An 18,105-nucleotide genomic window follows, 5' to 3' on the forward strand; every position below is an offset into this window, starting at 1 on the left:
ATGGCTTCTGTCGATTGCATAGTACTAACACTGCACTTCTAACCTTTATGAACATCACCAGTAAAGCTAGACATAGGTTCATAGGTTCATAGGTCGGTACTAGGCTATCGGCCCTAGGGCCTATACAAGCCTAGCCATAACACTTCCCTGGCTATTTCTTCCCACACTATTTACTTCCCTGGACCCCTGTCTAGCAGGGTGACTGACGTGATCCCTGGGGTGAATTTCCTTTCTCCCATATCATCAAGGTTCCTTTTGAAGAGGGCAAAGAGGCGCCCTGCTTGACATGTATGGGCAGTCTATTCCAGAGTCTGGGGAGTCTCTGGGTCAGGAACCTATCCCTCCAGCATGTTTTGTTTATTGTGATGACAAGGTTTAGATCCCTGGAGCATGTGGCTCTGAGGGACTGGGATTTCTTTTAGTGCAGCATGTCCAACAGCTCTGGGTTTGACATGGCCTTGTATGTTAAGCAGAGATCGCCTCGGAGTAGATGATATGCGACAGAGTATAGCTGGAGTTTTTTAAGGCGGTCAGCATAGGGCATCTGCTTTAGGCTTGTGATTCTTTTAGTGAGGTATTTCTGTGGCCTTTCCAGTTGTTGCAGATGTCTTGAGAGGTACATACCAAATGGGGCATTGTATTCTATAATGGGTCTAATGAGGGATGAGTACAGTGGGACAATGACCTTCTTTTTTATGGATGGAAAGCCCTTAGTGATGAGGTGTTTCACACAGAAGAAGAAGACATAATGGCAAACAAGTCTCTTCTTTTTCCATGTTTGTTTAAAGCCTTCTGCACAGTTTTTCATAGAAAACTTCTACTTCAAATGTCCTCACTACACTAACCCTTATCTCAGTCCATCCTTCTGTGGTTCAATAGCTACTTGCCCAGTAAGTGTCAGTCAGTAAGATGGCAATCCACCCTCTCAGCATACCTCCCAGTTAACACCAGTGTATTACAAGGCTCCATACCCCCCAACCTCTTAGTGCAGGAAATCTGAGTAAAGCCTAAAATAATGGAGGAACAAAGGGCGAAAAATAGGGACAAAGTTTAAATCTTGTTTTTATAAACTTTGAAGTTGCTAGAATTACAGTATTTGTGTTAGCATGCATTTACTGAAGGATATTATGTCAGAAACTCAAAGTTTAGTAATTATTTAGTGACCTCTATCCTCAGTGATGTGCCAAAAAGCCATACATTTTCTGAAGAATAAATGCAAAATGTGAGGAAAAAAATCTGGACATTCTGTGAAAATCTGGACAGTTGAGAGATGTGCAAGGCTCTATCCATTGTTGTCTCTGCTTTAACATTCACACCAGTGCTCTTTACACATCCACACAACAGGCCTCCCTAATACAATCTACAGATGACTCCACACTTGTATGTACATCAAACTATTTGGCACATCTACAAAACATTATTCTGATAGCTTTAACAGCCCTTGAAACATGGCTTTGTAACTCACAGCTCACACTCAACCTCTCAAAAAAAAAAATTAACATCATCTCTCTTACTAATAATACAACCACTGTAGTCACTTTTCATAGCAAATTATTAGGGATGATAGTGAATTATAATCTTAAATTTGACCTGTGCATACACAATTGCTTTAAAAAACTCAATAGAAACTAGAAATGCTTTACAGAGCTAACAACATTATCACTGACTTAGCTAAAACTACACTTGCCTCTACTTCCCTCCTCCCATCACTGCTTTATGGTGATGCTATCCTCATCAACCTCTAGGCATCACAAAAAACAAAACTTGAATGATGTCATAATAAAGTGGCTAAACTTGCAGCAAATAAATACACCTTTCACCACCCAACACTGTATAGTGCAAAAAGTCTAAATTGGTTAGAACTACCCCATCAACTAATATATATATATATATATATATATATATATATATATATATATATATATATATATATATATATATATACCAACTACAAAATTATTCAGCATCCATCTGCTTGTGCAGCACTAAATACCATTTTATACAATTATATTCCCACTTTGTCATTACGATCCAATGACCAAAAACTCCCCTCTGTCCACAAATTGGGTCTGTATTATATGAACGAAAGTTCATTTAAGCGAACACTCAATGAGCGAAAATCCTGGACATTGAAAACAAAATTGTGGGGGGCTGCGCTCCCACCCCAAACTAAATATATATTCCAACTCCGAGATCGCACTACAGTGAGGAAAGAGCAGAAATTCCAGTTTTCACTGTACTGCGATCCCACAACATGCACCTCCATGTCCGGGAGTTTTGCTCATTAGACCGTTCGCTTATATGAACTTTCGTTCATATAATATAGACCCCCACAAACCTATTTAATCTGCTGGGCATGGTTTGTATGCATACCATATTGCTAAGGCCTGTAACACTTTTCTTGTATCCATCAGGTCAGTATCCTTCCTGTAGTCCTTTAAAACCATTCTGAAAGGCTTCCTAGCTGAAATCTGGCTCTGTTCTTGCTAACCCCCTGGAAAAAAAAACTATATCCCTAAATATGAATGCCATATACCACCTTACCCACCCCCATACTTCACTTACTTCTTTACTTAAATCAGTTTCTCTCCCTTGACTTTCTTTCTAAATATGTCTTCACCCTATTTTGTTTCCTCTCACTTGGTATTGCATTTTTTGTTTATATTTTGCTTATTTCTCTAAACTGGCTAAAATTTCTAAATAGTAAATCATTGTCATATAAGTTGTATCCCATCTTAACCAATGTTTTCACACAATGTCTAATTCGCTTTAATTTCTTAAACTGTAGATTTTTTATTTTTATTATATTATTTTGAAGATTGTAAAAATTATTCTTCTTAAAATGTTTTTGTTATATTTTGGAGCTTTGCTTCCCAGGCTTCCACTGAAAATGTGTACCAACCCAGCCAGACTTTCCTGGTAAAAATGCCAATAAATAAATAAATAAATAAATCACTGCTCCTCACTCCTTTTTCAACTTGCTTAAGCACATGTTCATTAAATGAAAATGATTATTATCCAGTATTAACTGTAACATACATCTGTCATTTTAGTGTATTTTCAGGGAGCCATCCATTCATCCAAATGAACTGTGTAACACCTTCCTCGTGAAGAATAACTGTCTGCAGGGACTTGACATTCTTGCATAACTAATACCAATTCATTGTCAAACTTACTTTGTCTTAATTTAGTAAAAGAAAGTCAAAACTGCCTCTTAGATAAGAAGGTACCATGTGCAATAATGATTGCAAGTTTCTCTCTGATGCTATAGCTAATATATTGTTTTAGAGCATCTCAGTGTTATGGTGGGCAAAGAAGGTGGACTTAAAGAATTGCTAAAAGCTTTCAGAATACTGAACATTTAAAAAAACAGAGTAATTTAGAATAAAACATTCATAATTTTAATTCAAAACAACTCCATGAGCTAACAACTAATGGTATACTTTATTTGTTCTTGTATAAGCATTATTTTCATCCATTCTGCATATTTATATAAAACCACTATCATTTTTCAGGGTCTATATTAGATAATCAAACTTTCAAAAGTTCAAGTGTCATATGGTCGACACTATATGATTGAATTTTGAAAGTTTGAACGTTTTCATGGAGATCTCTGCACAGCGCTGAATGGGAAGATTTCTCTTTTCTGCACTGTAGTGCGATCTCGAAGTTGGTATATTTAAAGAGGGGGGTGTGGGGGGTGCAGGGGGGGCTTGCCCTCCTGCTTAAAATGTTCAGGTAGGTTATTTGTGTAGTTTATTTTTTTTATTAGATGTTTGAACTTTTAAAAGTTCGATCATATGGTGTCAACCATATGACAGTTGAACTTTTGAAAGTTCGATTATCTAATTTAGACCCCATTTTTCAGCATTTGAAACATTTTCAGATGATACATATCATTGGTCATGCTGGATTTCATAAATCTTCTACTCACATTTTTACTTAATTTTTTTTAAGTCCTTCTTTCATCTGCATGCTAATTATAGACTCTAGAATTGCGTGGTTCAGATAAAATAGTCCAAATTTCTCATGAAAATACACTTTCAAAATTTCTATAGTTGAATTCAACAGCAGATTAAAAGTGATTTTTTTTAGGTTCTGTGATATTAATCATAATAGACTTCTGATTATGTATAACAACATTCAAATTAAAAGTAAAAACCAAAACAGCACTCACTATACAAGGCAGACTCAGTCAAATGAAGTCATTCAATGAGAAGCCAAACATTGCAGCATAAAACACGATTTAATAAAATTAAAAAGGTTAGTGTTTTCACGGATCACAGTCTACTTCCTCAGACCATACACAGGCATAGAATTCATTTACAAATTTACAGAATCTTTTTAAATTAAAAAAAAAACAGTAAGATACATTTTAAAAATCACATGACAAAACTTCCAGTTCCAACAAAGTATCAATTGTTCAAATTCCTTAACCTTAGTGCAGGTCTTAAAGACACCTTACCATTCAAACCGTAGTACTTGTCTGCCTGGTGTGAGGAAGTGGACTATGATCCTTGAAAGCACTAACCTTTTTAATTTTATTAACCTTTTTAATTGTATTAAATTGTGTTCTATGCTGCAGCATTTGTTTCTCATTGTGTGACTTCATTTGATTGAGCCTGCTGTGTACAGTGAGTGCTCTTTTGGTTTTTACTGTTTTCTGTTTGGTGTTTTATTGCTGGCTGTCTCCCCTGAGTGTTTTTCATACTACACAGCATTCAAATTAATCTACCTTGTGTACAATTTCACAGATTTAACAGTTTTCATTACATGTGATGCTAGAAAACCTTTTGTAGCACTAATCATTCATTCTGACGTGATTCTTTAGCAGAGAGGTTTATTACCTTAAATTGTTCCAGTGGATCAATTATTTTTATCTGTGCTGCCTGGCATCCATTTGTTTCCTCTGTAATTGTGATGTACCAGTTTTGTTGACTCTGTTGGCACTTCCATTCCAGCAGACATAATGGCAAGGAGGACAGTTGGATGATGGGTCCCAGTGCAAGCAGGACAATAAGCATTTATTGTAACACCTCTGACATTGTTTTACTGTTCTATAAGTCAATAAAACATTAAAATCATATTAACTATCTTCATCATCACTAATGTCAAGTGTTGTACATACGTATTGGCAATGTGGTATGTTTAATGAAGTAAGAACAGCCAATCTGATACTTGTAATCAAATCACACTTTTTATGAAAATAGCATAGAAAGCTGTCATTTACAGTCAATGCTTGCATGCATTTTACAGTGTGCATGAAGCAGATTTTGGATGGCTGAGATTAAAGAGCACGTAATGCATCAACTCTTAGAATAACATTAACAACTTGCAGATATATTACTACACTAAAAAATACAAAAAATTAACACTGCCAAAATGTAATCATGGAGAACAAAGGTTTATTAGCAAACTTATCAACAGACTAAGGACTTTCACCCATACAAACTTACTGGGCTTCTTCAGAGTGAGCGACAATTACACAAACATACTTTATATACCATTAAGAAACAATCACATGACCCTTAACCCCATAATACAATTAAAATATTTAAACTAGCAGAGAAAAAACTTACAATAAAAATATGAAAAATATAAAAAAATATTAAATTCAGCACTCACTGAATTACAGTTCAAATAAACCATAAACCAGATCATATAAAAAACATAATACCTTTAAAAAATATATACTGTATAAACAAAAAACACTAATAATGGATATTAATTTATGATGGCCTCTAATTAAATATTAACTAACCAACTTTAACATCTATACTTTATGTGATCGCAACTTTAAAATGTTCAATATAGAGCAAGCTCCATTAATTTCTAGGTTTTGTTTAGCATGAAATCTTAGTTGCCACACCAATTCCCTCTAGTCTAAAAAATTCTTAAAATCATCTCCCCTATAATTCATCTCAATATTATCTATAATAAAAAAAGAAACCTCTTAAAATTACTACAATTCTTGGAGTGCATATAAAGGGCACTACAACTTTTTTTTATTTTTGATGTCCCTGACATGTTCCGCTATCTGTTTTTTTGGGTTTTCTTATAGTCTTGCCTATATAAAAAGCTTGAGAAGATATGCAGGTAGTCACACATACCACCATATCGGTGGTACAATTACAGTGCCCTGGACATTGGATACTTCGTTCGTAACCAGGGATTAACACATAAAGTCCATCACTGAAATATTTACAAAGCTAACATGAACCACATTTATTTATTCTGGATTTCAATTTATTACCTTTGAAACCAAGACAAACCTCAAACCAATCCTTTAAATTTCTACACCTGCTAAAAGTAACCAATGGTTTACCACCCAACTTGGTTTTCAATTCAACAGGTAGCAGGGTATGCCATTGCATATTCAAAATATTTACTATAGAGGATGCAAATCAGTTATATTGCAACACCATAGCTCCTTCTCTATTCTTAGCATGCATTTGGGGCTCAGACTCACTACACATGTCAAATTGCATCTCTGCCTTTAAAATAGGTGCAAATTTCAAATGTCTAAACTTCAAGATACGCTTACTAACCTTAAGTACCAAGCATATTGGGTAACCCCAGTCTTTAAACATACCAAACAGTATTCTCATCTTTTCTACAAACTAATCATCATCACTAACCAACCTGAATAACTTAACCATTTGGCCTTTAATCACACTCCTTTTCTGGTGGAATGGGTGGTAACTATCATAATGTAACAACACATTTGAATATGTCTTTTTGCGAAAAATATTAAAACACAAATTTTTAGTCTCCAAATCTTTATAAATAAAAATATCTAAGAACTCTGTCCCGTCTGTTCTAAGATTATAAGTAAACTTTTAAAAAATCATGGTGTTATTTTAATAATCAATAAACTCTGAAATTTCTCGAACACTTCCTCTTCATAAAATAAGAGCATCATCCAAAAATCTAAGATAAATAAGTATCTTAGACATAAACCTTGAAGTAAACTAGATTGGCAAATATAGGGGCACATTTCACACCCATCTTTATGCCTGCCACTTGCTGAAAATATTCCCCTTCAAAAAAATAAAAAAATATTTTTAAGAACCAACACCATCAAGTTCACTAGAGTATTGGTTCTATCATTAGTCAAAGTATCACAGCCAATTAAAGCATCATGAAAAAACTCCAGACCTTCATCATGAGAAATTACTGAAAATAAATGAATAACATCAGTTGTCACAAAAATAAAATCTTCATGACAACTTACGTCTTTCAAAATATCCAAACAATGCCACGAATTTCTTAAAAAGTACATATTCAATTTCAACATGTACTTACAGTGGAGGTCTATAAAGGCTGCTAAAGGTTCAGTTTTGGACCCCCTTGTTACCACAATCTGTCTAAAAGGAGGCTCAACTACATTCTTATGAATTTTGGGAATTCCAAAAATAGAGGGAATAATAGGTGTCTCCAAATCCATAAAATATTATAGTAATGAATTATAGAGTAATGTGTAATAATTCTGTTAGTTTCCAAAATGGGTCAACATTCAGTAATTCTATGACAGGATCAAAGAAGTTGAAAGAAGAGAGGGGCAATGTGTTAGGTGATATGTACTATGTTGGAGGAAGAGTGTTTTGCTTGGATGAAAAGATGTGTTTTGACTTGCATTCTGAGTTTGGAGCAGGTGTCAATTTCTGTTAGGATGACAGAGAGAGCTTTCCAAAGAATAGATGTCTAAGAGGAGAATCTATGTGCAGTGTTGTAGAGTTCGGTTTTAGTGCTAATGAGAGTTGGTATAGCTTGTGAGTAGAGCCTTATGACGCTTGAGAAGTTTTTTCATGAAGTATAACTGCAAGAAGATTAAATGTCTAGAGCTGGAGTAGTTTGCAGAGTTGAGATTCTTACAATAGGTTAGATCTTCATTGTATGGATAGCCATTTTACTTTTTCTAGGGCTATACTGTGATGCTCATGGTGGGATGAGTTTGTAATGAATCAGCAGATGCTGTTAGAGATTGTCTGAACTGTTCTGGCATTTTTCTTGGAAGTGGATACAAAAAGATGTCTATATTCTAGCTGATAGAGAAGAATTTCTTTGCCAATTGTTGCTCTGGCTGATTGAGATAGAAACTGGGAGATTTTTTTTTGGCACAGAACAAGAGGGAGTTTATTTTTGTTCTTACTCTGTCTATGTGGAAATGGAAGTTTAGAAACTGATCAAGCTATAAGCCTAGGTGTTTGAAAGCAGAGGTTGTTTCTATGGTGGAGCTGTGTAAATCATACATGCTTAGAAAGTCAGGTGCTTGGTGATTTTTGTAGAGTAGGTATTTATAAGTTTGGGTAGGTCCCTTCATATGGGGGTGCAGTGGCTCTTGCACCCAGTGTAATAATTTCAGTAACAATCAGAATATTCTTATAGTAAATAGTATTCTAACAATGAATATAATTTGATAACATTCAGTTTAATAATTGTGAAATGTCTGAAAAGTACTATATTTTTGTTTGCTCCTAATCTGACGTGTGCATATTCTTTTTGTTTTGTGCAATTCATGTTGTATGGCAGTTTTTGTGTGTATAAAATTGTTTTGTAAAGCATAAAACAAAACTTCAGCATATTATCATTGGCTGTAGTTTCCCAGGGATAATCTCAGAAGAACACAATGTATAGTACAAAATGAATATTGTTCTTAGCCACAGTAGCAATATCAAAATACTTGCCTCAGGAAAGACCATTTATCATTTGTTTCAGCTAAGTGATAAAACTGTTTAGAAAAATATGACTGAAATATGATTTTATTCATATACAGCAAAAGGCCTTTTCCTTATGACCAAGCTGCTCCATTTGGTTTACTGGTTTAATACAGCAGGGCATAAACACACACACTTGCACATAGCTGTTAGTGCTGACTTGATTCAATTCAGTATTGTATTCCTTGTCCTTGAGAGGATTGTTTTCATGCACTGTGATTTATATGCCTTAACAATGTTTTATGGTCTCAGGACAATGCAGTACAAGGATAAAAGAGCTGTATGGTATAAATGGCTATAGGGTTAAAAAGTACTGTTTTACTTTATCTAGTATGTAGTTAGATGTTCAGAAGAAATATATACTATGGTTACAGTGACTGCCTGTTAAATTAATTGTAATGTATTCACCAATAACTGCAGACCCTAGTGGTCCAAAATCTGAGGCACATTGGCATAGATAAGTCCTAGACACAGACACACATACACAAACACACACACACACACACACACACACACACACACACACACACACACACATACACACACACACACATGTATGTATGTATGTATGTATGTATGTATATATATATATATATATATATATATATATATATATATATTAATACATGCAGGGCCATCTGACATTATGATACATGATGTAAAAAGTGATGTCCTAGCCTTTTTTACCTGTAGAAATAGATACGCAGTTTATGTGTATTGCTGTACAACATATGATGCCTTTTGTATTGGGTGAAGCACTGGGGAGTCATACCATAGAATTTACAAGCACATCCATGCCATTGAATAAGCTCATTCTACAAATGTTTTAGCTGTGCTTGTATAAATAACAAAATAATTTTTTTGTTCACTATTATTGACAATGTTCCTGATTTTAATAAGAGGTTTGATTCCGAAGATGCACTGGATTAGAGGGAGTATAGCTGGCCATTGAAGTAAGATGCTTATAAGTTTTCTGGTCTGAATGACAAAGAAAATTTTTAAATATTCCATAAAAGGCACAAAAGTGAGACACTTATTTAGGTCATGTGATCTCTAATTTATTTAAGTATGTTAACATTCATTAAATTCTTTGTCAGATGAAGTCTTGTTTTAGAGACAAATACACTTACTAAGCATTCTTGTTCCTATTAAGCTACATTTTATTTTTTGATGGTTGCCTTATTTTATGGTTTTATGAACCGTTTGGCTTTTTTTTCTATGGAAGAGCTGTGTTTCTAATAATTGTTATTTGAAATGTTGAGCAATGTCAGCTATTATATTACTAATGAATAGCAACCTATATTTATACAATGTTATGAAGGGATAAGAATTTACTGTGCTTGTAAAATAACTAAAGAGAGACAATTGACACATTTGTTTAAAGTTAATGGCTGTAAGTATCTCAAAATTTGATTTACTGTAACATCCCTAATGATACTATTCAGAATTACATGTATATGTGCTTTTTATAAGTACCTTGAAAAGGTACACTTGTGGTAAGAAATCATTATTTCTCTATGGAATGATAATGTCAGCAAAAGATGTTAATGTATTTACTGTGACAAGTCACTTAAATGTTGATTATACCTATTTTGGTAGTTCTGCAAATCATTAAGCTGAGCTAAAGCCATTATAATTGATATTGCAAGCATACCTCTCAACCTCTTAGAGCAAGAAATCTAGACAAAGTCATAAATAAAAGTGGGGCAAAGACACAAAAATAGGGGCATTTTTTAAATATTGCTCTTACAAACTTAGAAGGTTGATAGAATAACTGGTTTTGCATTAGCAGTCATTTTCTGAAGGGTATGAAATCTGAAACTCAAACGTCTGTAATTATTTTCTAACATCAATCATTAATGACCTGCTACAAATTTGCCAGAAAACCACAATTTTATGAAAAACAGACCAAACATATGGGTCATAAATCTGGACAATTTGTGAAAATCTGTACATTTGAGAGGGATGATCGCAAGTCCCTCTGTGAAATGTTTGAGTAAGTAATCTACTCAATATACCCCTGCTCTCTGTTCTTTACACAGCTGGAATTTAATCCAATCATGCTTGACACATTAAATATTGGTATACACTTTGATATTAACAGGCCTTATTTGTTTTATAATCTTTTCTTGGCTACACTTGACCTTAAAACAAAACCTGTTGTAATACATTTTAATGTACAGATGGGATAAAACATACATTTTTTTATACATTTTATACATTACAGTTTGATACATTTTATTTTATAATCTTTTAGTGGTTACAATTAACATTAAAAGAAAACCTGTTCTGATGAATTTTAATGTAGAGATGGGATACAACGTTACATTTTTGATACATTTTATGCAGTGCATTTTGATACATTTTATTTTATAATCTTTTCATAGCTACAACTGACATCAAAAATAAACCCGTTCTAATATATTGTAATGTAGAGATGGGATAAAACATTACATTTTTGATACATTTGATACGGTGGATGTTAATAAAGGTATAATTGAACTTGAAATGTTTCATGGTATGGAATTAAGCCTACTACAATGACACTGGAAAAATCAGATTGGAAAATATGTTTGACCAAGGAAAAGCATGAATTTCAACAAAAACATAAGTAAAAACATTCTCTACTTATCCAGTATGGTGCTTCACCCCCACAGCTGCACATTATTAAATTTATTGAATCAATTCAGATTTGGCAGAGTTGGACAAGCAGGGGAAATGATACAAAATGTCATTGAGTAGACATACTAAAATGGGTGTCCACTTGTAGCATACCCTCATTGAATGAAGAAGGAAATGAAATGTTTGGCCTATGCAAAAATAAGCATAAAGATAAACGTGTTGTATGGAAAAGAAGTTCTAGCCCTTTAGAATAGGCAAGAACTCGCACCGAGGCAAGGGCAAGGAAGCCTCAGTGAGAAGAAAGCTGACATTCATGTTGCACATGAGATAAAGAGAAATAAAGAGGAACATCAGAAAATTTATTTTATGTAGATTTGAAGAAACTGTATCGCACATAATCAGATGCAGAACAAAGTAAAGGACTAAGTATCAGCTTTGGTTTATGCCATCTTCTATTAGAGTAGGTAAACAAATAAAGAGGAAAGGAATAGAGGAGCAAAATAGAACACAGGGCAAGAAAAGAAAGAATGGATCAAGCCTGGGGATCATTGTATCACACAACAAACACAAAGGAACCTAAAGTTTCTTAGTGTGGGGATTAAGGAGGGAGGAGTCATTTAAAGACATCAAAGGGGGATAGAATGTGAAGAATAGGGGTTTGACAAAATAAATATAGCTACACAGACCATAGGTAGCATCACATCAAATAAAGAGATAAAAATACACAAAACAATGATGAGGTTATGGGGATGTGTGATTATATTACAACAGGCAAAGTTAAAACAAAGAAGGAAGACAAGATCTGTGCTTCAATTACCAAAAAGGGGATTTTTAACAAAGCAGATGGTAGAAAGAAGGGGTACTAACATTTAGCTGGAAAGGACTGCAGATAATAAATGAAAGACTGAAGAACAAAGATGAGGGTAGGTGATTAACATGGCAGGGAAAAACAAATTGGAATAGATGGACTACTGAGAATATTTATACACCAAATGAGGACACAGAAGAAATTTACTGCAGCTTTTTCAAACATAGGAATAGGTAACAAGAGAAGGGTGAGAGAAGAAGAAAATATGTCAGCATCTCAATAGAGCCAGAAAAAGACAGGCTATTTAAGAAAGAAGAATATTGCTCCAGGATGAGGAGAGACCTGAAAGAAAATAAGATGAGCTGAGAACAGAAAGATATATAGAGGGAACTGAATGTATAGTAAAAACAATGCACTTTCACAGTGAACTGCCTGGTATAGGCCAGGACGCTGCACAGCATAATAGCCAGGAGAGGTGAAAAAGGTGGTGTGCACAGAAATACAAGACAGAGATTTGTCAGATAATGTGATGTTGGTACTTCAGTTAAAGATGGAAGAGGAAGAAGGGGACAGAACAGGATGGAAATGGACATGTTATAAATAGAAGAAAGAGAAACAGATGGAGAACTGAACTGAAGAGACACTAGATTGAATGAAGGGGTCTAGCAAGAAATAAGGAGATAATGGTAGAATGGAACAAAGGTGGAAATGCGGGGAAAAACAATGATGGAAAAGAGATGGTGGAGGACAAATACAGAAGAGGAGGACAAGAAACTGAGCAAAAAATATTAACAGTGCACCAAATAAAGATTCTAGACAGTGAAGAGAAAGCAGTTTTAGGAGTCTAAAAGCAATGTTAACAATAGTGCTGGAAAAATAAGACAGTAACAGGAGACAGATCATGTGATTGGAAAAAACTACAGATGTGTGATGGAACAGGAATCAGAAAGATAACTGGCAAAGAAATATAAAGCATAGAAGGGAAAATATGGTGATGAAGATTAAAAATCAAGGGGCAGAGCAAAACAGGACAATATGGCTAGGAAAACACATAGAGATTATTTCCAAAATAAATGTGACAAAAAATTGGATGGAACAGATGAGCTAAATGGCAAGTTGAGAGCAATAAAAGTTGAAGGAGTCCCAAAGGCAGAAGCTAAACGAAAAAAGAAAAACACCATGGAAGAAGTAAAAACAGAGGTAAATTTAAAAAGGGGAAAGAAGGTAAGGAACAAGATGGTATTTATGTGCAGTTCTGTAATTGGGAAGGTCAGGTGGTCTGGGGAACATTAAGGGAGGACTGTGACAGAATAAAAAAAAATATGGGAAATAATAGAAACCATGAGAAGATTTAGAATAGTAGTGACACCGATGGATGGATGGGCAGGCCAAGGGTAAGTAACTGCAGACCAACCTGCTTGATTAATGCATGAAGAAGGATACTAGAAAAGGCTCTGGCAGGTAGAATAGATGATGCCTTCTCAATGGTAATTGAAGAGGTACAAAATGGATTCATAAAGGAGTACAGGGCAAAAGAAAATTGATGAGCATTAAGGGAATTCATAGACAACAGAGAAGAAAGAAGGGGGAATGTGGAACTTGTATTTGATCTTCAAAAGGCATTTGACACAGTAATGTAATACTTGTGGAAGGTGTTAGAAACAATGCATGTGGGAGAAAAAAATCATAAAATGGATATATGTGATAAATAGTAACCCACAAATCAAGACAATACTAAATGACAGAATAGCAAGTCCATTAAAGATAAGCAGAGGAACAAGCAGGGATGTTTATTGTCTGTGGGGTTATTTACTCTTACAATAGAGTAGTTAGAACTGGAGGTAAGGGAAAAGCTAAAAAAGTTAAATGAAAGAAGTAAAGTACACTGGAGAGTCATCATGAATGCATATGACTGTATACCATTATCTGGAGACATAGAAGAAGCTAACAGACAAGTAATATCAGTCTTTGAAACATTCAGGAGGAAATCTTAGCTAAAAGATAAGATGAAGAAGATGGCAGTAGCTTGGATAGGGAAATGGAAGGGGACAGGAGGGCTAGGAGCAATTTGGGAGGCTGAATGCCCAATATACCTGGATCTTCCAATAAATATTATGGTGGGAGACACAACAGAAAAAAATACCAGGGAAATGAAAAAGTAAAGAGAATACTACAGAGAGGGGTGCAGACTTACATACCATTGGGTTAGCAAAAAAGATAAAATTCATGGTCCCATCTAGGCTCACATATACTCCCTCTCAGTTGATCCAAAAGAAAAAAAATCACTAGGGAATATTCAAAGATAGTTAAAAACATGGATAGAGGAATGAAGGGAGAAAACAGTAGCGAGTTGAAAGTTAAGTTAAAGTAAGACGAAGGGAATATAAGGATTCTCACATGTGCTCATGCTTGTCATCCTGCCAAAGCAGATGGAAAGTGAAGGGCAAAAAAGAAAATAAATGGAGGGGGAGAGACAAGGTCGATGCTGGGGGAAAATTCAAGAGAAGAACTAAGGAAGTAATAAAGGAATGAGGTGACATGCAGTGGGGAAGTATGGAGAGTGGGCATATAATACAACTTTGTGTGGAAGGGAGAAGTAAAAACTGGAAGAGTTTTGAAATAAACAGAGAACAGGAGTTAGCAAAGGAGGGAATAGGAGTGCAAAGAGTGCTGACAATGCTGGAAGACTTCATATAGGAGTACAGACTGCCAATGGTAATGGTAGAGCTATGTAAGACTAAGAGAAAAATGGATAGAATCACTGGTAGGTGGAAAGAAGAGAAAAGGAAACAGTGTAGGGAAAATGGAAAAAAGAAAAATGGGTATGGCAAGTGAAAGGCAAAACTCAGAAAGATTTATGAAGACCTAATAAGAAAATATAAAAATGCCTCATTGACAGAATCAAAAAGTAGGTGGGAAATGTAGGAAGGATGATATGCTGAGAAGACAAAGTGGCAAAAGGTTATCGAGATAGTGATAGAAATGCAACAGTTATATGTGACTGAGGATCAGAGTAATGCACAGGCAGCACCTAACATGAAATAGACTAAGAAAGGAAGGGGAGAAAGAGTGACTATGGATAATGGAGATGCAGAGAGGAGGAGGTAGGAATGAGACACATATTCTGGAGTTACAACTGGGTGCAATGGATATAGGGAAGGAACCACTAGAAACATCATAAGGGATATTGTAAAAGGAGAGAAACACACTTGGGACTTTTACATGGGATGACTGAAAAAGGAGGAATGAAGAAAGCAAACACATGGAAATTAGGATAATAGTCACAGGGATAAAAAATGGAAGAAGAGAGACAAGGCACAAAAAGGGAGATACACAAACAGTTCCTGGGTATCACAAGCAGATGCATAAAACAGAAGACCATAAGAGGAAGGGGAGAAATAAAGAGAGAAAGAGCAAAAAAGAGTGAGAAAAACTGCTAAAATACTTCAAAGTATGCATGGGGATGAAAGGAGAGAAGAGGGAAGGAAAAAATAGACAGCAGATTAGTAAGAGAGACATGACTAACTGCTGGTATACAAACAAGTTCCCCATACTACGTAAATAGGGCTAGTTTTCATTTAAATTAATTAAAATATACATTTACATTTCAACACTGGGGTCAGTAGTAAACTTCTTTCTCCTCAAATTCCATGATTTCTAATTACTAGCGTCAATACTTCTGACCATAAAAACAATGTTTCACAAAAAGGGCAGAAGCATGAAACGATATAGTTACAACAAGTATATCCAAAAGACAAATAGAATATAAGAATGCAAGAAATAAACTGAAGGCATTTCTTATAAGGGGATAGGATAAAAAAAGCCCCGCTATGTCAACAAAATCTGTTTCTACATTTCTGCAAGTACAGCCCTAGGCCTTTCCAAACTGTTCAAGCTGCAGCCTAGCCATTGTGTGTCTGTGCTGTGCACCATTATTCCTATCTTTATTTTACAAACCTTTTGCGAGCTCTTCAATCATTTGTTAAAACCTACTTCAGTTTACAAAGCAGCAACGGTTTCACTCAGCCACTGAATACATCATAAACATTTTTTCACATTATTTTTTGGTCAACCAGTATTGTATGTTTATGACCTTTCATGGTATCTTTATGTACTAGCAGTGTGGTTTTGTGTGTGTGTGTGTGTGTGTGTGTGTGTGTGTGTGTGTGTGTGTGTGTGTGTGTGTGTGTGTGTGTGTGTGTGTGTGTGTGTGTGTGCGTGTATGTGTGTGTTTGTGTCTTATTATTTAATTCTCAGCAGACTTCTGGAAGACAGAAACTGTGGCATTGATGTAAGAGCAGAGTGAGTTACAATTCTTAAGCATTCAATGCACAAATGAATAGGGAGGATGCAAAAGAAAGTGAGAAAAAAAAAATCATTTCCTGGTTCTGCACACTGTTCTTTAGCCCATGGCAGGGATCAGAAAATGACACATCAAAATTTGAAAATGATTATGTGAAATCACAATTTCACTGACAGAAATACAGACTGAGCCTATTTTACTTACTAAATATCAAATTTCCATACTGCACTCATTTTGGAGACTGGGTTTTGTGAACCCCCCCCCCCCATTCACATTGTCCCACTTTGAACTTCTTAGACATCCCTGTCCTTATATTCTTGACAACCTTTTATAAGATTGTATGCATGCATTTATTCAGAATTTATGCAACCCTTGCCTTTGTTTTGGTTTTAAAATGAAGAATAAATCAAGATGCTCATAATGCAGTCATTAACTAGGCTGATGACTTAATGAGTTTTTTGAGGCGACATATTTTTATGTAATTCTATTGTGTGATACTGCCATCATTTTTGATTACATATTGCAAAAAAACAAAAGATTTTATTTTTCTTGAATGGATACTGCAGGAGTCATTACAGAGATACCTCAGCATATGACACTGTGCATACTTATCTCTCGTGTGCTGTCAGACAGCTCCACTCTCCAGTCCATTTTAAAACAACACTGCTTTAGACAAGCTGGTAACAGGCAGATTTCCATTAGTGTATTGCCACCAGAACATATTCCCTTGTGAAGAGTGCATGATAATGGAAAAATAAATATCTCCCATGGTGCTTTTTTCAGTCTCACTGATGTCCCCTTTTAGCTTGACTCTTCTTATCAGGCATGCTGTGAAAATAGTGGAGCACTACAGGAGTGATGTAAGGGATTAACATGTTTTTCTCTTTTTTTCTCTTTGTTAACATCAAGCAAAATTGAACAGATGAGGCATGGAAGTTCAGAGGCTGTTAGCTGTGTGAGAAACCTTATAGTACCACTGATCCTATATACTTATGTACTTATTAGAGTGTATGCATGTGTGTGTGTGTGTGTGTGTGTGTGTGTGTGTGTGTGTGTGTGTGTGTGTGTGTGTGTGTGTGTACATGTGTGTGTGTGTGTGTGTACATGTGTGTGTGTGCAAATATAGATGTGTAGACTTTTATTTAAGTAGGTATACCTGATAGATCATGATTCAAATATACAAACACATTTAACTGTTAATTTTATTACATGTTCATGTGAATTGAATAGCTCTAAAAGCTTTGAAAGAAAAAAACATAAAAGCTTAAAACCAGCATTTTTACAGGATATTTCCTCCTCATACCAATTGAAAACTATATTTACATTTATTGCGTTGTCATTACTTTCAGGTCAAGATGCATTTGATGAAACTGAGATCCAGAATACAAAATTGGTATACTTGCTCATCATATTTTAATAATCTTATAACAGTTCTGTAACCAAACGCTGTTTGTTGTCACTGTTTTCTTTGTTCTATCTGACTTTGGTCTGCACTCGCTATGCTTTGTTGTCCTGTCATTATCCACAGTAATTCCAAGGATTTTGGGACTGTATACCACCTTTAGATTTTTGCCTCATCATGCATGGTAGCCCTCCCTATGGGATACACACTATGTGACATGTTGTTACTATGTGCTGTTGTGAGAAGCTGAAGG

This window comes from Protopterus annectens, chromosome 4.part1, assembly GCF_019279795.1.
Source record: "Protopterus annectens isolate FY-2018-M chromosome 4.part1, PAN1.0, whole genome shotgun sequence".
In the NCBI taxonomy this organism is placed as follows: Eukaryota; Metazoa; Chordata; order Ceratodontiformes; family Protopteridae; genus Protopterus; species Protopterus annectens.